This window comes from Oncorhynchus masou, chromosome 10, assembly GCF_036934945.1.
Source record: "Oncorhynchus masou masou isolate Uvic2021 chromosome 10, UVic_Omas_1.1, whole genome shotgun sequence".
NCBI classification, from domain to species: Eukaryota; Metazoa; Chordata; class Actinopteri; order Salmoniformes; family Salmonidae; genus Oncorhynchus; species Oncorhynchus masou.
This window is the reverse complement of record NC_088221.1, coordinates 1,983,483-2,006,195: the sequence shown is the minus strand read 5'-3', so window position 1 is coordinate 2,006,195 and position 22,713 is coordinate 1,983,483. Positions and strand designations below refer to the sequence as shown.

General features: G+C 44.0%; 1 protein-coding gene across 2 annotated transcripts in view; it reads right to left on the bottom strand.

Annotated features, from left to right (window-relative positions):
- dachd (dachshund d) overlaps nucleotides 1-22,713 on the bottom strand; it is a 331,847-nt gene that overhangs the window by 120,237 nt on the left and 188,897 nt on the right. The gene's annotated exons all lie outside the window — the stretch shown is intronic.

The following is a 22,713-nucleotide window of genomic DNA, read 5'->3' as shown; positions in this document are numbered from 1 at the left end:
TGGGGCTTGCATTAGCTCTTTAAAATGGTTTTTGAGGCAGTGGATGAAGTTTAAAACGTGTTACTTTACTATTTAAAACAAAGTGGTGACACATAGTCAATGTTAAATGAAGAAAAATAATTGGTCTGAATACTTTGATAGACTACTACAGTACCAGACAAATGTTTAGACACACCTTCTAATTGCAGGGTTTTTCTTTATGTTGACTATTTTCTACATTGTAGAATAATAGCAAAGACATCAAAACTATGAAATAACACATATGGAATCATGTAGTAACCAGGAAAGTGTTAAATAAATCAAAAAATATTCTTCAAAATAGCCAACCTTTGCCTTGATGACAGCTTTGCACACTCTTGCCATTCTTTCAACCTTGTAAAAAGTATATTTGTGGTATTTCTTTCCTTCTTAATGCGTTTCAGCCAATCAGTTGTGTTGTGACAAGGTAGGGGTGGTATACAGAGGATAGCCCTATTTGGTAAAAGACTAAGTCCTTATTATGGCAAGAACAGCTCAAATAAGCAATGATAAATGACAGTCCATCATTACTTTAAGACAATGGTGCCCCCCCTTGGGTTGTGCCGTGGCAGAGATCTTTGTGGGCTATACTCGGCCGTGTCTCAGGATGGTAAGTTGCTGGTTGAAGATATCCCTCTAGTGGTGTGGGGGCTGTGCTTTGGCAAAGTGGGTGGGGTTATATCCTTCCTGTTTGGCCCTGTCCGGGGGTATCATCGGATGGGGCCACAGTGTCTCCTGACCCCTCCTGTCTCAGCCTCCAGTATTTATGCTGTAGTAGTTTATGTGTTGGGGGGCTAGGGTCAGTTTGTTATATCTGGAGTACTTTTCCTGTCTTATCCGGTGTCCTGTGTGAATTTCAGCATGCTCTCCCTAATTCTCTCTTTCTCTCTTTCTTTCTCGGAGGACCTGAGCCTTAGGACCATGCCTCAGGACTACCTGGCATGATGACTCCTTGCTGTCCCCAGTCCACCTGGCCGTGCTGCTGCTCCAGTTTCAACTGTTCTGCCTGCGGCTATGGAATCCTGACCTGTTCACCGGACGTGCTACCTGTCCCAGACCTATTATTTGACCATGCTGGTCATTTATGAACATTTGAACATCTTGGCCACGTTCTGTTATAATCTCCACCCGGCACAGCCAGAAGAGGACTGGCCACCCCTCATAGCCTGGTTCCTCTCTAGGTTTCTTCCTAGGTTTTGGCCTTTCTAGGGAGTTTTTCCTAGCCACCGTAATTCTACACCTGCATTGCTTGCTGTTTGGGGTTTTAGGCTGGGTTTCTGTACAGCACTTTGAGATATCAGCTGATGCACGAAGGGCTATATAAATACATTTGATTTGATATGATGTAGGTCAGTAAAATCCGGAAGATTTCAGGAACTTTCTTCAAGTGCAGTTGCAAAAACCATCAAGCGCTATGATGAAACTGGCTCTCATGAGGACCGCCACAGGAAAGGAAGACCCTGGGTTACCTCTGCTGCAGTGGATATGGTAATTTGAGTCAACTGCACCTCAGATTGTAGCACAAATAAATGCTTCACAGACTTCAAGTCACAGACAAATCTCAACATCAACTGTACACAGATGAGACTGCGTGAATCAGGCCTTCATGGTCGAGTTGCTGCAAAGAAACCACTACTAAAGGACACCAATAAGAAGAAGAGACTTGCTTGGGCCAAGAAACACAAGCAATGGTCATTAGACCGGTGGGAATCTGTCCTTTGGTCTGATGAGTCCAAATTGAAGATTTTTGGTTCCAACCGCTGTGTCTTCGTCAGACGCAGAGTAGGGGAATGGATTCTGCAAGTGTGGTTCCCACCATGAAGCATGGAGGAGGAGGTGTGATGGTGTGGGGGTGCTTTGCTGGTGCCACTGTCTGTGATTTATTTAGAATTCAAGGCACACTTAACCAGCATGGCTACCACAGCATTCTGCAGTGATATGCCATCCCATCTGGTTTGTGCTTAGTGGGACTATCATTTGTTTTTCAACAGGAAAATGACCCAACACACCTCCAGGCTGTGTACCGTCTATTTTACCAAGAAGGAGATTGATGGCGTGCTAGATCAGATGACCTAGCCTCCACAATCCCCCGACCTCAACCAAATTAGGATGATTTGGGATGAATTGGAACGCAGAGAGAAGGAAAAGCAGCCAAATGCTCAGCATATGTGGGAACTCCTTCAAGACTGTTGGAAAAGCATTGAAGGTGCAGCTGGTAGAGAGAACGCCAAGAGTGTGCAAAGCTGTCATCAAGACAAAGGGTGGCTACTTTGAATAATCTAAAATGTTTGTTTAACACTTTTTTGGTTACTACATGATTCCATACATGTTATTGCATAGTTGTGATGTCTTCACTATTATTCTACAATGTAGAAACTAGTCATAATAAATAAAAACCCTGGAATGAGTAGGGGTGTCCAAACTTTTGATTGGTACGATATATCATAGAGGTTTATTCAATCACAATGGTCCTGATCACTCTGCAAGTTTTAACTTTTGAATGACGTCTTAAACACTGAAAGAGAAGTAGCATTCCAAATGACAAGAAGAAGAAGAAGAAATATGACAAAGATTTAAAGTGGGGACAACTAATGACACTTGCACTCTCCTGCATCTTAGTTGCTTTGTTTGTTGTGAAACAACCCTATCAACATGATCAACATTCAAATGTCACAGCCACATGCATGCATATTCAATACAATATTCCACAATATTTCACACTACTCAAAACCCTGCAAAGGCCTATTGTCAGTGAAAGGTTGGAATGTCATCTATTACACAGTATTACATTGACACCAAGTGACACTGTCTTTTCAAATTGCCTTGATCTCTCCCAAAGGTCAGCCCCTATTCCTGCTAAATGCAACCTGACAGTGGATGATACAAAGGGGACAGCCCGACACATGAATCACCCGCTGCATCAAAGCCCTCCAAATTAATCACTCCAATTAATGAAGAATGAAGCCCTAATGTTGATGAGGGCTGACAAGTCGACTAGTCAGTTGTTTTCATTTAGCCTCTCCCCTATTGTGGTGAGGTAACCACAAGAGACAGTTGTATAAATATTTGCATGACATGAGGTTTCTGTAGTGTCCCACACGTTCTTTCTCTGTCTCCATCTCTTCCTCTCTCTCAGCATTAATAATAATGCCACACCACCACTGCCACACAAGATATGATAGAACTTGATGTGGATCATTATGGGAATTATGATTAATCAATTATCCTTGTTTTTCTAATCTATTTCTGCATTTGTCTGCATTTGTTTGTATTGAACATCAGCCCTCCACACAGTTTCCCAACCACGCATATTCACAGTTTAACGCAGATGCTTAACAGCCAAACGCAAGAGGAATTAGAATGAGGACATTTGACTTCATTAAAAGACAAAAAAAGATTATCAAGTTTATCTTTTGAAATGTCTATTAAAAATGTGTGTGACGCTTTCTGCTTTATCTGTTACCTGACTCCCCTGGGCCTGAGTCACTAATAAATAGATGGGGAGGACTCAAGCCCAGGAGAGAGGGAGGGAGGGGGAGGGAGGGAGGGAGGGAGGGAGGGAGGGAGGGAGGGAGGGAGGGAGGGAGGGAGGGAGGGAGACCAATCCTGCTCTATAGCTCTGTTCAGTCGACAGTATATGCAGACAGACATATTCTATAGGCTGAACAGAGCTGTACAGCTGGATTGGTCTCTCTCTCTCTCTCTCTCTCTCTCTCTCTCTCTCTCTCTCTCTCTCTCTCTCTCTTTCTGTTGATCTTTTGGGGCGGTATGCAAATTGAAGTGGGTCTAGAGTTTCTGGGATAATGGTGTTGATGTGAGCCATGACCAGCCTTTCAAAGCACTTAATGGTTACAGACGTGAGTGCTACGGGTCGGTAGTCATTTAGGCAGGTTACCTTGGTGTTCTTGGGTACAGGCACTATGGTGTTCTGCTTGAAACATTTGGTATTACAGACTCGGGCAGGGAGAGGTTGAAATGTCAGTGAAGACACTTGGCAGTTGGTCTGCACATGCTCTGAGTTCACGTTATGGCCTGTTTAAAAGTATATTGTTCTAAGATACCAATGCTAAACTAAGCTAACCTTCTACAGTACTGCTTACCAGGCTAACATCCTAGGCCAGCAGTACAAACCAAGCTAACACCCTAGGCCAACATTGCTAACCAGGCTAACATCCTAGGCCAGCAGTACAAACCAAGCTAACGTCCCAGGTCTCCTGTGCTAACCAGGCTACAGTCCTAAGATATCAATGGTAAACAGTAGTCCAACAGTGCTAATCAAGCTAACATCCTAGGCAAGCAGTACTAAACTAACTTTATTTATCAACTCAGGCACAATTAAGAAAGTCAGTTTACAAGTATTAACTAAGCTAACATCCTAGGCTATCCAAGCTATCACAGCCAACATCCTAGGCTACCCGTGCTATCTCAGCTAACATCCTAGGCTACACGTGCTATCACAGCTAACATCCTAGGCTACACGTGCTATCACAGCTAACATCCTGGGCTACACGTGCTATCACAGCTAACATCTTAGGCTACACGTGCTATCACAGCTAACATCCTAGGCTACACGTGCTATCACAGCTAACATCCTAGGCTACACGTGCTATCACAGCCAACATCCTAGGCTACACGTGCTATCACAGCCAACATCCTAGGCAACACGTGCTATCACAGCTAACATCCTAGGCTACACGTGCTATCACAGCTAACATCCTAGGCTACACGTGCTATCACAGCTAACATCCTAGGCTACACGTGCTATCACAGCTAACATCCTAGGCTACACGTGCTATCACAGCCAACATTAGGCTACACGTGCTATCACAGCTAACATCCTAGGCTACACGTGCTATCACAGCTAACATCCTAGGCTACACGTGCTATCACAGCTAACATCCTAGGCTACACGTGCTATCACAGCTAACATCCTAGGCTACACGTGCTATCACAGCTAACATCTTAGGCCACCAGTGCCAACCCGGCTAATGTGGCTAATAAAGCCAGGCACTAGCTGCTAGCTAGATGTGTCCTTCCACCCTGAGAGCTTTATTATTAGAAAGGACATAAACAGACTAATTAAATCGCAGCAGTGGAGCCGGGCTGACGGCTGACGCAGAGAGCGTGACCAAACAGATCCCTATCAAAGAGCAGGAGGCACTGCACACTGCATACAGATGGACCTATTTCATTTACATTATGTATTATTATGTTATAATCAACATTTATTTATCCAGGTTTCTCTCAATGAGATCTATGCTTTTGATATCATATCTATGATTATTTGCTTGGATTATTATGTGTGATTTAATGCACAGTATTGTCTACTAGACTTGACAACTCACATTCGTCCTGTAATATATGAATTGTAATGCCAATGGTTTTATCATTGTTCCTCTGTAGTACTTGTATGGACACAGAGAAAGACAAACAACAGAGTACATGCTACAACAATGAACACATATTCTAACTCAATGACATGTGACCTAGTCTGGGTTTACCAGAGAAACCCACCTTTGCATTAATCTCAGATAATAAAGGCTAACTGGTGTTCTCTACTGCTAGAAACACAAACACACACCCACACAGTTAACAGGGGCATTTGGAGCTCGCTAAAATGAATACATCCTGAATAATTGATGAAGTATTTTAAAATAATTGTCATCTACCTGCCAACAACTGATAAGGCAAAACCCACTGATGAGGATAAAACATGGTTTGAACAAGTCAATAATGGCAAGAGCAACCGGAGCAAGCTTAATCAATGAGGCCACTGCGTTTCCAAACAAGGACCTGAATTATAATGCTGATTCTCTCTCTCTCAATTCAATTTGCATGAAGTAACAATGTACATATTGCCAAAGCTTACTTTGGATATTTACAATAAGAAAAGAATAAGAATCAAAAATTGTCAACGGGACAACAGTAACAACAATAACCAAGGGTCAAATTAACCATACATTGAACTATAACAATAAGCATACAGTAGAGTACATGTGCAGGTTGATTGGTCTGTCAGACACTGTCCCTCATCTTATGGCAGGCAGCAATGTAGTGCGCTGACAACCCACAGCTCTCTCTGTCCTCCCCCAACAGAACAGGTAGCCTGTCTTCAAGAGAGAGGTCTTTGAAACCTTGAATAAAGGTTTCAAATTTGGGAAAATTACACTCTCTAATTGTTTTATATTTTTGTCAGGAAATGCATCTCCGTCTCAGGTTCTGCTGTTGTGCAGTAGTTGCACAGCCTTTCCTCTACAGGGAGCCAGGTTTTCCTGTGTCTACCCTTCTCAATGGCAAGGCTGTGCTCACTGAGCCTGTACTTTGTCAAGGTTTTTCTAAGGTTTTGATCAGTAACCATGGTCAAATATTTAGCCACAGTGTACTGTCGATTTAGGGCCAGGTAGCACTGCATTTTGCTTTGTGCTTGTGCTTGTGTTTCTCAATAAGCAATGTAGTTTTGTTTTGATTGTGTTGTAATTTGTTTTATTCTGATAGATTGGATGTTCTGGTCCTAAAGCTTCAGTGTGTTCGTAGAACAGGTTTGTGAACTCAGCCCCAGGACCAGCTGGATGAGGGGACTATTTTCTTTGCACAGCTCTTGGCATTGCAGGGCTTGGTAATGATATGAAAGGGGGTCACTGTATTTTAGATGTATCCAAACTATTTATTACTAGAGGATATTGGCCTCATTCTCTCTCGTGATGTCATTGTTATTGATTCCTTCCTCTAAGGGGGGTGGGGTGATGGGAAGTTTCTCTCCTCCTCCCGCTCTCCTTCCCCATTTGAAATTTGGCAAGCCGTTACCAGCAGCTTAACCAAAAAGGATTAAGTCCCATAGCCAACTAAGAACACAGATAATGCTCAGTAATTGCTAAAAAATGAAGATGAATGGGACAGCCAGATAAGGGCCAATTAGTTGCTTGCCGCATACAGCTGTGGTCTTCTCCTCACGGAGCCCTCTCAGGGGCCCCGGCCCACACGCACACACACACACACAGGCACAAACACAGGGCCCCCCCATCTTCTCAAACACAGACGGGTCATTACGAAATTCACTGGACGACCCCAGGAAGAGAGTACAATGTCTCCTCATCATCTCTCCCACCACCGGGGCCCCTATTTATGTAAGATCTTCTCTTATGGCATCATGCTCTCTAAGCATCTTTGTCCCAAAAATATGTGAGCTGTTAGTTATAAAAGTGGCCATGAGCCAACATATGCATATATTTATTGCTGTGGTCTACCGCCCCTCCGACACTTTGGTGGAGGCTGTTGGTATTATTTCTGATTGTATAAAAGCCTTTCTGGTATCTGAACTGGTTGTGTGAGGAGATCTAAATCTTGATTGGCTTACACATGCCTCAGATCAGCTTAAGATGATCTGTTTTCAACTTGACTCAGCTGATTAAAAAACACTCAGATGAACGTAAAAAAAACTAGCAAACTCCTCATTAATTAACTTTATCCTGACTAACTGTCCCCATAAACATTTTGTTAGTGGTGTTTTTGCAAATTATATCAGCGATCACTGTCCTATTGCTTGCATTATAGATACCATATTGAAAAACTCCGATAATAATAATAATTCTCGCCCCAGGCATTCAATCATGATCTATATTAATCAGAGAATTTTATCTCAGCTGGTTCCCAAATTTAAAGAAATGGTGGTCATACTGGTCTTGGTCAGTCAGTCTTCCTCCCACATACAGCCTCCATTTGACTGTTCCTCCCACATACAGCCTCCAGTTGGCTGTTCTTCCCACATACAGCCTCCAGTTGACTGTTCTTCCCACATACATCCTCCAGTTGACTGTTCCTCCCACATACAGCCTCCATTTGACTGTTCTTCCCACATACAGCCTCCAGCTGACTGTTCCTCCCACATACAGCCTCCATTTGACTGTTCTTCCCACATACAGCCTCCAGCTGACTGTTCCTCCCACATACAGCATCCAGTTGACTGTTCTTCCCACATACAGCCTCCAGCTGACTGTTCCTCCCCCATACAGCCTCCAGTTGACTGTTCCTCCCACATACAGCCTCCAGATGACTGTTCATCCCACATACAGCCTCCAGTTGACTGTTCTTCCCACATACAGCATCCAGTTGACTGTTCTTCCCACATACAGCCTCCAGCTGACTGTTCCTCCCCCATACAGCCTCCAGTTGACTGTTCTTCCCACATACAGCATCCTGTTGACTGTTCTTCCCACATACAGCCTCCAGCTGACTGTTCCTCCCCCATACAGCATCCAGTTGACTGTTCTTCCCACATACAGCCTCCAGCTGACTGTTCCTCCCCCATACAGCCTCCAGTTGACTGTTCCTCCCACATACAGCCTCCAGATGACTGTTCTTCCCACATACAGCCTCCAGTTGACTGTTCTTCCCACATACAGCCTCCGGTTGACTGTTCCTCCCACATACAGCCTCCAGCTGACTGTTCCTCCCCCATACAGCCTCCAGTTGACTGTTCCTCCCACATACAGCCTCCAGATGACTGTTCTTCCCACATACAGCCTCCAGATGACTGTTCTTCCTAAACACAGCCTCCAGTTGACTGTTCCTCCCCCATACAGCCTCCAGTTGACTGTTCCTCCCACATACAGCCTCCAGATGACTGTTCTTCCCACATACAGCCTCCAGATGACTGTTCTTCCTACATATAGCCTCCAGTTGACTGTTAATCCCACATACAGCCTCCAGATGACTGTTATTCCTACACACAGCCTCCAGTTGACTGTTAATCCCACATACAGCCTCCAGTTGACTGTTCTTCCTACATACAGCCTCCAATTGACTGTTCCTCCTACATACAACCTCCAGTTGACTGTTCTTCCCACATACAGCCTCCAGTTGACTGTTCTTCCCACATACAGCCTCCAATTGACTGTTCTTCCCACACAGCCTCCAGTTGACTGTTCTTCCCACACACAGCCTCCAGTTGACTGTTAATCCCACATACAGTCTCCAGTTGACTGTTCCTTCCTACACACAGCCTCCAGTTGACTGTTCCTTCCACATACAGCCTCCAGTTGACTGTTAATCCCACATACATCCTCTAGTTGACTGTTCCTCCCACATACAGCCTCCAGTTGACTGTTCCTCCCACATACAGCCTCCAGTTGACTGTTCTTCCTACACACAGCCTCCAGTTGACTGTTCCTCCCACATACAGCCTCCGGTTGACTGTTCCTCCCACATACAGCCTCCAGTTGACTGTTCTTCCCACATACAGCCTCCAGTTGACTGTTCCTCCCACATACAGCCTCCAGTTGCCTCGATGGATGATCAGTCAACCTCACGTGACTTGGGAAATAGTATTCAGGGTTTTTTTTTTTTTGATTCAAAGAAACAGAAGTTCTTGCTGCCTTATTGGGGGGCGGCAGGGTAGCCTAGTGGTTAGAGCATTGGACTAGTAACCGAAAGGTTGCAAGTTCAAATCCCCGAGCTGACAAGGTACAAAATCCGTCATTCTGCCCCTGAACAGGCAGTTAACCCACTGTTCCTAGGCCGTCATTGAAAATAAGAATTTGTTCTTAACTGACTTGCCTAGTAAAATAAAGGTGAATTAATTAAATTATTAGCTATCACCAAGAAGGTGTCAATATTCATCCCGGATGACTATGGACGTGCCCAAATAGACCTCCGTAAGGCGATTAAAATAGCAAAATGTTAGTATAGAGATAAAGTGGAGTGGCAATTCAATGGCTCAGACACAGTATACATGTGGCCGGGACTCCAACAATCATGGATTATAAAGCAAAAGCCAGCTACATCGAGGACACTGACACCACGCTTCCGGACAAGCTAAACACCTTCTTCACACATTATGAGTTAAACATCACTGAGCATCTCACAAGGTCTTCGTGGCTAACGTAAGTGAGATATTTAAATATGTTAACCCTCGCAAGGTTGCCGGCCCAGAAGGCAACCCAAGCAACGTCTTGAGAGCATGCGCGTACCAGCTGGCTAGAGGGTTTACGGACATATTCAATCTCTCACTATCCCAGTCTGTTGTCTCCACTTGCTTCAAGATGTCCTGTATCTAGGAAAGTGAATGCAACTGAACTAAATGAATATCACCCCATAGCATTCACTTCTCTAATCATGAAGTGCTTTGAGAGGCTAGTTAAGGACTATATCACCTCCATCTTACCTGACACCCGAGACCCACTACAGTTTTTATACCTCTCCAATAGATACACGGATGACACAATCGCAATTGCACTGCACACTACCCTATCCCACCTGTACAAGAGGAATACTTATGTAAGAATGGTGTTCATCAAATACAGCTCGGCTTTCAACACCATAGTGCCCTCCAAGCTCATCACTAAGCTCAGGGCCCTGGGTCTAACATCGGGTGGTGTAGGTGTCCTGGAGGGCAGGTAGTTTGCCCCCGGTGATGCGTTGTGCAGACCTCACTACCCTCTGGAGAGCCTTACGGATGAGGGCGGAGCAGTTGCCGTACCAGGCGGTGATACAGCCCGCCAGGATGCTCTCGATTGTGCATCTGTAGAAGTTTGTGAGTGCTTTTGGTGATAAGCCAAATTTCTTCAGCCTCCTTAGGTTGAAGAAGCGCTGCTGCGCCTTCTTCACGATGCTGTCTGTGTGAGTGGACCAATTCAGTTTGTCTGTGATGTGTATGCCGAGGAACTTAAAACTTGCTACTCTCTCCACTACTGTTCCATCGATGTGGATAGGGGGGTGTTCCCTCTGCTGTTTCCTGAAGTCCACAATCATCTCCTTAGTTTTGTTGACGTTATTTTCCTGACACCACACTCCGAGGGCCCTCACCTCCTCCCTGTAGGCTGTCTCGTCGTTGTTGGTAATCAAGCCTACCACTGTTGTGTCGTCCGCAAACTTGATGATTGAGTTGGAGGCGGCGTGGCCACGTAGTCGTGGGTGAACAGGGAGTACAGGAGAGGGCTCAGAACGCACCCTTGTGGGGCCCCAGTGTTGAGGATCAGCGGGGTGGAGATGTTGTTGCCTACCCTCACCACCTGGGGGCGGCCCGTCAGGAAGTCCAGTACCCAGTTGCACAGGGCGGGGTCGAGACCCAGGGTCTCGAGCTTGGAGGGTACTATGGTGTTGAATGCCGAGCTGTAGTCGATGAACAGCATTCTCACATAGGTATTCCTCTTGTCCAGATGGGTTAGGGCAGTGTGCAGTGTGGTTGAGATTGCATCGTCTGTGGACCTATTTGGGCGGTAAGCAAATTGGAGTGGGTCTAGGGTGTCAGGTAGGGTGGAGGTGATATGGTCCTTGACTAGTCTCTCAAAGCACTTCATGATGACGGAAGTGAGTGCTACGGGGCGGTAGTCATTTAGCTCAGTTACCTTAGCTTTCTTGGGAACAGGAACAATGGTGCCCTCTTGAAGCATGTGGGAACAGCAGACTGACATAGGGATTGATTGAATATTTCCATAAACACACCAGCCAGCTGGTCTGAGCATGCTCTGAGGGCGCGGCTGGGGATGCTGTCTGGGCCTGCAGCCTTGCGAGGGTTAACACGTTTAAATGTTTTACTCACCTCGGCTGCAGTGAAGGAGAGACCGCATGTTTCCGTTGCAGGCCGTGTCCATGGCACTGTATTGTCCTCAAAGCGGGCAAAAAAGTTATTTAGTCTGCCTGGGAGCAAGACATCCTGGTCCGTGACTGGGCTGGATTTCTTCCTGTAGTTTGTGATTGACTGTAGACCCTGCCACATGCCTCTTGTGTCTGAGCCGTTGAATTGAGATTCTACTTTGTCTCTGTACTGACGCTTAGCTTGTTTGATAGCCTTGCGGAGGGAATAGCTGCACTGTTTGTACTCGGTCATGTTACCAGACACCTTGCCCTGATTAAAAGCAGTGGTTCGCACTTTCAGTTTCACGCGAATGCTGCCATCAATCCACGGTTTCTGGTTAGGGAATGTTTTAATCGTTGCTATGGGAACGACATCTTCAACGCACGTTCTAATGAACTCGCACACCGAATCAGCGTATTCGTCAATGTTGTTATCTGACGCAATACGAAACATGTCCCAGTCCACGTGATGGAAGCAGTCTTGGAGTGTGGAGTCAGCTTGGTCGGACCAGCGTTGGACAGACCTCAGCGTGGGAGCATCTTGTTTTAGTTTTTGTCTGTAGGCAGGTATCAGCAAAATGGAGTCGTGGTCAGCTTTTCCGAAAGGGGGGCGGGGCAGGGCCTTATATGCATCGCGGAAGTTAGAGTAACAATCGATATGCTGATAAAATTTAGGGAGTCTTGTTTTCAGATTAGCCTTGTTAAAATCCCCAGCAACAATGAATGCAGCCTCCGGATAAATGGTTTCCAGTTTGCAAAGAGTTAAATAAAGTTCGTGTCTGTGTCTGCTTGGGGGGGGTGATATATACGGCTGTGATTATAATCGAAGAGAATTCTCTTGGTAGATAATGCGGTCTACATTTGATTGTGAGGAATTCTAAATCAGGTGAACAGAAGGATTTGAGTTCCTGTATGTTTCTTTCATCGCACCATGTCTCGTTAGTCATAAGGCATACGCCCCCACCCCTCTTCTTACCAGAAAGGTGTTTGTTTCTGTCGGCGCGATGCGTGGAGAAACCCGTTGGCTGCACCGCTTCGGATAGCGTCTCTCCAGTGAGCCATGTTTCCGTGAAGCACAGAACGTTACAGTCTCTGATGTCCCTCTGGAATGCTACCCTTGCTCGGATTTCATCAACCTTGTTGTCAAGAGACTGGACATTGGCAAGAAGAATGCTAGGAAGTGGGGCACGATGTGCCCGTCTCCGGAGTCTGACCAGAAGACCGCCTCGTTTCCCTCTTTTTCGGAGTCGTTTTTTTTGGGTCGCTGCATGTGATCCATTCCGTTGTCCTGTTTGTAAGGCAGAACATAGGATCCGCGTCGCAAAAAACATATTCTTGGTCGTACTGATGGTGAGTTGACGCTGATCTTATATACAGTAGTTCTTCTCGACTGTATGTAATGAAACCTAAGATGACCTGGGGTACTAATGTCAGAAATAACACGTAAAAAAACAAAAAACTGCATAGTTTCCTAGGAATGCGAAGCGAGGTGGCCATCTCTGTCGGCGCCGGAAGGTAGCTTATTCTAATAGTTCTGCTATTGTATATTGCATTCCTTGTATATCTTGAGTAAATTCATCCAGTGAAGATACATATACAGTTGAAGTTGGAAGTTTACGTACACTTAAGTGGGAGTCATTAAAACTTGTTATTCAACCACTCCACAAATTTATTGTTAACAAACTATAGTCTTGGCAAGTCAGTTAGGACATCTACGTTGTGCATGCCACAAGTAATTTTTCCAACAATTGTTTACAAATAGATTATTTCACTTACAATTCACTATCACAATTCCAGTGGGTCAGAAGTTTACATACACTAAGTTGACTGTGGCTTTAAACAGCTTGGAAAATTCCAGAAAAGTATGCAATGGCTTTAGAAGCTTCTGATTGGCTAATTGACATCATTTGAGACAATTGGAGGTGTACCTGTGGATGTATGTCAAGGCCTACCTTCAAACTCAGTGCCTCTTTGCTTGACATCATGGGAAAATCAAAAGAAATCAGCCAAGACCTCAAAAAAAAATTGTAGACCTCCACACGTCTGGTTCATCCTTGGGAGAAATTTCCAAACACCTGAAGGTACCACGTTCATCTGTACAAACAATAGTACGCAAGTAGAAACACCATGGGACCATGCAGCTGTCATACCGCTCAGGAAGGAGACGCGTTCTGTCTCATAGAGATGAACCTACTTTGGTGCGAAAAGTGTAAATCAATCTCAGAACAACAGCAAAGGACCTTGTGAAGATGCTGGAGGAAACAAGTACAAAAGTATCTATATCAAAAGTAAAACGAGTTCTACGTCGACATAACCTGAAAGGTTGCTCAGCAAGGAAGAAACCACTGCTCCAAAACCGCCATAAAAAAAACAGACTACGGTTTGCAACTGTACATGGGGACAAAGATTGTACTTCTTGGAGAAATGTCCTGGTTGGAGGAAATGTCTATGGTTGGAGGAAAAAGGGGGAGGCTTGCAAGCCGAAGAACACCATCACACAACCGTGAAGCACGGGGTGGCAGCATCATGTTGTGGGGGTGCTTTGCTGCAGGAGGGACTGGTGCACTTCACAATATAGATGGCATCATGAGGCAGGCAAACTATGTGGATATGTTGAAGCAACATCTCAAGACATCAGTCAGAAAGTTATAGCTTTTTTGCAAATGGGTCTTCCAAATGGACAATGACCCCAAGCATAATCTTATAGAAAATGTGTGGGCAGACCTGAAAATAGCATGTGCGAGCAAGTAGGCCTACAAAGCTGACTCAGTTACACCAGCTCTGTCAGGAGGAATGGGCCAAAATGCACCCTACCTATTGTGGGAAGCTTGTGGAAGGCTACCCAAAATGTTTGACCCAAGGCAATGCTACCAAATACTAATTGAGTGTATGTAAACTTCTGACCCACTGGGAATGTGATGAAAGAAATAAAAGCTGAAATAAATCTTTCACTCAAATATTATTTTGACATTCTTAAAATAAAGTGGTGATCCTAAATAACCTTAAAACAGGGAATTCTTACTTGGATTAAATGTCAGGAATTGTGAAAAACTGAGTTTAAATGTACTTGGCTAAGGTGTATGTAAACCTTCGACTTCAACTGTAGATTGCATTTGGATCACTGTTACAGTGCTAATTAGGCTGTTACTGGATTCGTTCTGACATTTCTTGATTTATTGTTGTTCTTTCTGTTTTCTTGTTTTTTAAATGTATTATTTGTGTACCTGTTTGACATTTTACTGCATTTTTAGGAGTTAGTAACGTAAGCATTTTGCTGCAACTTCTATAACATCTGCTAAACTGTGTACACAACAAATACATTGTGACTTGATTTAGCAGGCTGTTTATCCAACTGAAAGGCCTAGTGCCCCACATGCTCTACCTGGGTCTGTGATCTGTAATTGTGTCATTTCCTGAGAGCCACAAGAACAATCCACATTGTACACATCGAGAGGGCCTCTGAACCCCCTTTGAAACCAACACACACCACCTCATTCGAAAGACTGCCAGAGAGAATCAAAGAGAGTGAGAGACAAACTGTTTGTCTAATCAGAGAACAAGCTCTCTCTCTCTCTCTGATGTGGGGGAGAGAAACTTTAGCCTGTTCCATTGACGTCAACACAAAGACGCAAAGCAATCCTACTCCACCAACAGAACAAGGTGTCCTTCACTCCCTGTCTCAGCCTCTGTCTCTACCTCTGGCTTTGTCTACCTCCTTCTCTACCTCTGTAAATTATTCTGCTTCTGCTTCTGTTTTTAGCTCTGTCTCTGTCTCTCTGGTTCGACCTCTGCCCGTGTCTGCCTCTGTGTCTGCCTCTGTCTTTGTCCCTCCCTTTGTTTCTGTCCCTAACTCGGCTTCTAATGCTACCTCTGTATCTGTCTCTGCATTTATCTCTCTGTCTCTGCTTTGCCTCTGACTTGTATGCCGGCATCTGCCTCTCTGTCTCTGCCACTCTCTGCTTTTGTCTGAAACTATTAGTAGTAGTATTACGTATTTCAATAGTTACAATGTCATTATCACTATCAACCCTTCTGAATTTATATGAACTCTCTCTCTCTAAAAGTGAGCATTAATTCACTTCCTCATCAGCACTGCCCTGCAGTGTAAGCATCAGCTTGAGCAGTATCATCAACAAGGGCCTGAGTGCTGAGAGTGGAGCAGATTATATTGCAAACATGAGCAAAATGTTTATGCTCTTCATGGCATGTGTCAAATGAGTTGTTGTAATTAAAATCTAATCAAAATGTATTAGTCACCTACAACAGGTAGAGCATGGACCTTACAGTGAAATGCTAATTAAGAGCCACTAACCAACAATCCAGTTTTAAAAAATACAAATAAGAATAAGAAATATTAAAGAACAGCAGTAAAATAACAATAGCAAGACAATATACAGGTGGGGGGGGTACCAGTACAGAGTCAATGTGTGGCGGGGCACCGGTTAGTTGAGGCAATATGTACATGTACTGTAGGTAGAGTTTAAAGTGACTAGGCATAGATGATAACAACAGAGAGTAGCAGTGGTGTAAAGGAGGGGGGCAATGCAAATAGTCTGGGTAGCCATTTGATGAGATGTTCAGGAGTCTTATGGCTTGAGGGTAGAGGCTGTTTAGAATACTCTTGGACCTAGACTTGGCGCTCCGGTACTGCTTGCCGTGTGGTAGCAGAGAGAAGTGACTAGGGTGGCTGGAGTCTTTGACCATTTTTAGGGCCTTCCTCTGACACAGCCTGGTATAGAGGTCCTGGATGGCAGGAAGCTTGGCCCCAGTGATGTACTGGGCCGTCCGCACTACCCTCTGCAGGGCCTTGTGGTCGGCGGCCGAGCAGTTGCCATATACCAGGTAGTGAAGCAACCAGTCAGGTAACTCTCGATGGTGTAGCTGTAGAACCTTTTGAGGATCTGAGGACCAATGCCAAATCTTTTCAGTCTCCTTCAGGGCGAAAAGGTTTTATCGTACCCTCTTCACGACTGTCTTGGTGTCCTTGGACCATGTTAGGTCGTTGGTGATGTGGACATCAAGGAACTTGAAGCTTTCAACCTGCTTCACCACAGCCTCATCGATGAGAATGGGGTCGTGCTCGGTCATATTTATCCTGTAGTCCACAATCATCTCCTTTGTCTTGATCACATTGAGGGAGAGGTTGTTTTCCTGGCACCACACGGCCAGGTCTCTGGCCTCCTCCCCATAGGTTGTATCGTCGTTGTTGGTGATCAGGCCAACCACTGTTGTATCATCGGCAAACTTAATGATGGTGTTGGAGTCGTGCCTGGCCATGCAGTCATGAGTGAACAGGGAGTACATGAGGGGACTGAGCACACACCCCTGAGGGGCCCCTTTGTTGAGGATCAGCGTGGCAGATGTGTTGAAACCTACCCTTACCACCTGGGGGTGGCCCGTCAGGAAGTCCAGGATCCAGTTGCAGAAGTAGATTAGTCCAAGGGTCCATTGCTTAATGATGAGCTTTGAGGGCACTATGGTGTTGAACGCTGAGCTGTTGTCAATTTATTTTTATATTTGTTTTACCTTTATTTAACTAGCAACTCAGTTAAGAACACATTCTTATTTTCAATGATGACCTTGGAACAGTGGATTAACTGCCTTGTTCTGGGGTAGACTGACATATTTTTACCTTGTCAGCTCTGCGATTTGATTTTGGAACCTTTCGGTTACTCGTTCAACGCTATAATCACTTGGCTACCTGTCACCCCAATGAAAAGCATTCTCACATAGGTATTCCTATTGTCCAGGTGGGAAAGGGCAGTGTGGAGTGCAATATAGATAGCATAATCTGTGGATCTTTTAGGGAGGTATGCAAATTGGAGAGGGTCTAGGGTTTCTAGGATAATGGTGTTGAGGGTGTTGATGTGAGCCATGACAGCCTTTCAACGCATTTCATGGCTACAGACGTGAGTGCTACGGGTTGGTAGTCGGACAGGGAGAGGTTGAAAAGGTCAGTAAAGACACATGCCAGTTGGTCAGCACATGCTCGGAGTACACATCATGGTAATCCGTCTGGCCCTGTGACCTTGTGAATGTTGACCTGTTTAAAGGTCTTATTCACATCGTCAGCGGAGAGCGTGATCACAGTCTTCCGGAACAGCTTGTGCTCTCATGCATGTTTCAGTGTTATTTGCCTCGAAGCAAGCATAGAAGTAGTTTAGCTTGCCTGGTAGGCTCGTGTCACTGGGCAGCTCTCTTTGTAGTCCGTAATGGTTTGCAAGTCCTGCATATCAGACGAGCGTCAGAGCCGGTGAAGTACGATTCGATCTTTGTCCTGTACTGACGCCTTGCCTTTTTTTGATGGTTCTTTGGTGGACATAGAGGGATTTCTCAGCTTCCAGGTTAGTGTCCCGCTCTTTGAAAGCAGCAGCTCTATCCTTTAGCTCAGTGCGGATGTTGCCTGTAATCCATGACTTCTGGTTGGGTTATGTGCGTACGGTCAATGTGGGGACGACATCATCGATGCACTTATCGATGAAGCCAGTGACTTTTATTTATTCATTTCACCTTTATTTAACCAGGTCGGCTAGTTGAGAACAAGTTCTACAACTGCGACCTGGCCAAGATAAAGCATAGCAGTGTGAACAGACAATAACACAGAGTTACACATGGAGTAAACAATAAACAAGTCAATAACACAGTAGAAACATTTTTTTAATTAAAAAAGGAGTCCATATACATTATGTGCAAAAGGCATGAGGAGGTAGGCAAATAATTACAATTTTAGCAGATTAACACTGGAGTGATAAATGATCAGATGGTCATGTGCAGGTAGAGACACTAGTGTGCAAAAGAGCAGAAAAGTAAATAAATAAAAACAGTATGGGCATGAGGTAGGTAAATTGGGTGGGCTATTTACCGATGGACTATGTACAGCTGCAGCGATCGGTTAGCTGCTCAGATAGCAGATGTTTAAAGTGGGTGAGGGAGATAAAAGTCTCCAACTTCAACGATTTTTGCAATATGTTCCAGTCACAGGCAGCAGAGAACTGGAACGAAAGGCGGCCAAATGAGGTTTGGCTTTAGGGGTGATCAGTGAGATACACCTGCTGGAGTGCGTTCTACGGGTGGGTGGTGCCATCGTGACCAGTGAACTGAGATAAGGCGGAGCTTTACCTAGCATGGACTTGTAGATGACCTGGAGCCAGTGGGTCTGGCGATGAATATGTAGCGAGGGCCAGCCGACTAGAACATACAGGTCGGGGGGTGGGTGGTATAAGGTGCTTTAGTAACAAAGCGGATGGCACTGTGATAAACTGCATCCAGTTTGCTGAATAGAGTATTGGAAGCCATTTTGTAGATGACATCGCCGAAGTCGAGGATCGGTAGGATAGTCAGTTTTACTAGGGTAAGTTTGGCGGCGTGACTGATGTGGTGTACTCCTCAATGCCATCCGAAGAATCCCGTAGCATATTCCAGTCTGTGCTAGCAAAACAGTCCTGTAGCTTAGCATCTGCTTCATCTGACCACTTTTTTATTGATCTAGTCATTGGTGCTTCCTGCTTTGGTTTTTGCTTGTAAGCAGGTATCTGGAGGATATGATTATGGTCAGATTTGCCAAATTTGAGGGTGAGGAAGAGCTTTGTATGTGTCTCTGTGTGTGGAGTATAGGTGGCCCAGAGTTTTTTCCCCTTCTGGTTGCACATTTAACATGCTGACAGAAATTTGGTAAAATTGATTTAAGTTTCCCTGTATTAAAGTTCTCGGCCACTACAAGCTCCACCTCTGGGTGGGCCTTTTCCTGTTTGCTTATGGCAGAATACAGCTCATTCAGTGCAGTCTTGGTGCCAGCATCTGTCTGTGGTGGTATTTAGACAGCTATGAAAAATACAGATGAAAACTCTCTAGGTATATAGTGTGGTCCACAGCTTATCATGAGATCCTCTACCTCAGGTGAGCAAAACCTCGAGACTTCCTTAGATATTGTGCACCAGCCTTTATTTATAAAAATACATAGATAGCCGCCCCTTGTCTTACCAGATGCCGCTGTACTATCCTGCCGATACAGCTGATAACCAGCCAGCTGTTATGTTGATAATGTGGTCATTTCGCCACGACTCCGTGAAGCAAGAGATACAACAGTTTTGAATGTCCCGTTGGTAGTTTAATCTTCCGCAGTACGTCATCAATTTTATTTTCCAAAGATTATTTTCGGTCATAAGGACGGTAACAGCAACATTATGTACAAAATATGTTAAAAAAATAACTAAAAAAAAGGCAAAGAAACAAACAAAAAAACACAATTGGTTAAGAATACGGAAAACGTCAGCTTTGTTCTCTGGCGCCATATTAATGCTACAGTGGAATAGGTTACTTTATTGTTTTAACGCAATACGTTTCCATTCAGTAAAAGAGATCCCTTCACAAACATGACTACTTAATGCAATACGTTTCCTTTCAGTAAAAGGGATCCCTTCACAAACATGACTACTTAATGCAATGCGTTTCCTTTCAGTAAAAGAGATCCCTTCACAAACATGACTACTTAATGCAATACGTTTCCTTTCAGTAAAAGAGATCCCTTCACAGACATGACTACTTAATGCAATACGTTTCCTTTCAGTAAAAGGGATCCCTTCACAAACATGACTACTTAATGCAATACGTTTCCTTTCAGTAAAAGAGATCCCTTCACAGACATGACGACTTAATGCAATACGTTTCCTTTCAGTAAAATAGATCCCTTCACAAACATGACTACTTAAGGCAATACGTTTCCTTTCAGTAAAAGAGATCCCTTCACAAACATGACTACTTAATGCAATACGTTTCCTTTCAGTAAAAGAGATCCCTTCACAAACATGACTACTTAATGCAATACGTTTCCTTTCAGTAAAAGAGATCCCTTCACAGACATGACTACTTAATGCAATACGTTTCCTTTCAGTAAAAGAGATCCCTTCACAAACATGACTACTTAACGCAATACGTTTCCTTTCAGTAAAAGAGATCCCTTCACAAACATGACACTTAAGGCAATACGTTTCCTTTCAGTAAAAGAGATCCTTCACAGACATGACTACTTAATGCAATACGTTTCCATTCAGTAAAAGAGATCCCTTCACAGACATGACTACTTAATGCAATACGTTTCCTTTCAGTAAAAGAGATCCCTTCACAGACATGACTACTTAATGCAATACGTTTCCTTTCAGTAAAAGAGATCCCTTCACAAACATGACTACTTAACGCAATACGTCTCCTTTCAGTAAAAGAGATCCCTTCACAAACATGACTACTTAAGGCAATAAGTTTCCTTTCAGTAAAATAGATCCCTTCACAAACATGACTACTTAAGGCAATACGTTTCCTTTCAGTAAAAGAGATCCTTCACAAACATGACTACTTAATGCAATACGTTTCCTTTCAGTAAAAGAGATCCCTTCACAAACATGACTACTTAATGCAATACGTTTCCTTTCAGTAAAAGAGATCCCTTGACAAGTTCATTTAACCAAGTAAGTATCTGAGGAGAAATTCCATTTGATAATAGCTGACCCTTCCTGGTCTATTCAAACAACTACCAATTTAAACATAGATGGAATGTTGCTTTCCCTTTTTAAACATGCTCTCTCTCCACAGTCCATCTGAACAGACTATACTAAACTACTGTAGTCCATACCATTAAAGGAATGTTGCTTTCCTTTTTTAAACATGCTCTCTCTCCACAGTCCATCTGAACAGGCTATACTATACTACTGTAGGCCATAACATTAAAGGAATGTTGTTCCTTTCATAAATGTTGGTTAAATATGAATTTCTCTCTCTGTGGCGCATCTAAAGAGACTTTACTAGGGCCATATATATCCTGCTGATTATCTAGATTAATGGTTCTCAAACTCTGTCCTTAGGGACCCCCAGACGTTTCACAATGATGTTGTAGCCCTCAACTAGCTCACCTGATTCACATAATGAGTTGACCAGTTGAATTGAGTGTACTAGCTGTGGAATAGATCAAACACCAGGAATGGCTGGGGGTCCCCTAGGAGAGGATTGAGAACCACTGATTAAGATGACTTCGGCTGGACACCCTGTCACACAAGACTGGCCGAAATAAATAAGACATTTCTGCAACACCCAGTAATCAATATCAGGATGGCTTCAGTACCAAACATCATTTTTCTCAGCAAGCCATTGCTTTAACGAATCAAAGCATTCGTTCAAGTCATAAATCTGAGAGCGAATTAAATCCGGGGAGAGTAAGCGAGAGGGGGAAGAAGGAGAGAAAGATAGAGAGGGAGACGGGTATAGAAAGAGAGAAATATATATAGAGAGAGAGAATGTCTGTCTCCCTGCCTAGCCCCTAATGATTTATTTTCTACATTTCCGCGAGCGAGAGATCTGTCCATACACAGTGACAGGTCACCTTCAAATGCCAGTGGCAGACTGTTCATCACCATGCACACAAGCATCTCATCGCTGTGAGTAAATATTAAAGGAAAATAATCCAATTGATTGTGGATGGGGCCGAGAGGCGTCCCCGCCATATATTTCACTCAGGGAGCTAATGCCGTGGCCCGCGTATCCACACCAACACACACATATGCATGCGGATCCACACTCATGCATACACACACACACACACACACACACACAGACATGTACACGCGCACACACACCACTGCTCCCTTCAACAGAATGATGATTCTTCAAGGAGTGCGATCTTATGTGTGGCTGGCAGGCCATGTGCTCAAGGTTTCAATTTATACTGTAAAAAAATAAAACAGTTTCTTATTAACTCCATTGTCATTCTTATTAGCTCTTATTCACATTTGTCTTGATTTTGGTAACCGCGTGGCCTTGTTTTCTCATATTGTCTATTCTCTTGGATTGATGACCTCAGAGCTCATGCATTGTGCTTCTCAAAAAGTACGAAAGCAGATCAGCAATCCTTTAAGTAGACCACAACAAATATTTAGGATACTCAATAAGTGACAACAAACACACAAATATATAAAGACAACTTTATCCCATTTCAACGACATGAAAGCAGATCTAATGAAATGGAACAGTCTTCCCATAAGTCTTACAGGTAGAATAAACCTCTTCAGAACAGCATGGCTCCCAATGTTTTTACATGTATTCTGGGTAATACCAATTACTCCACCAACGACATACTTT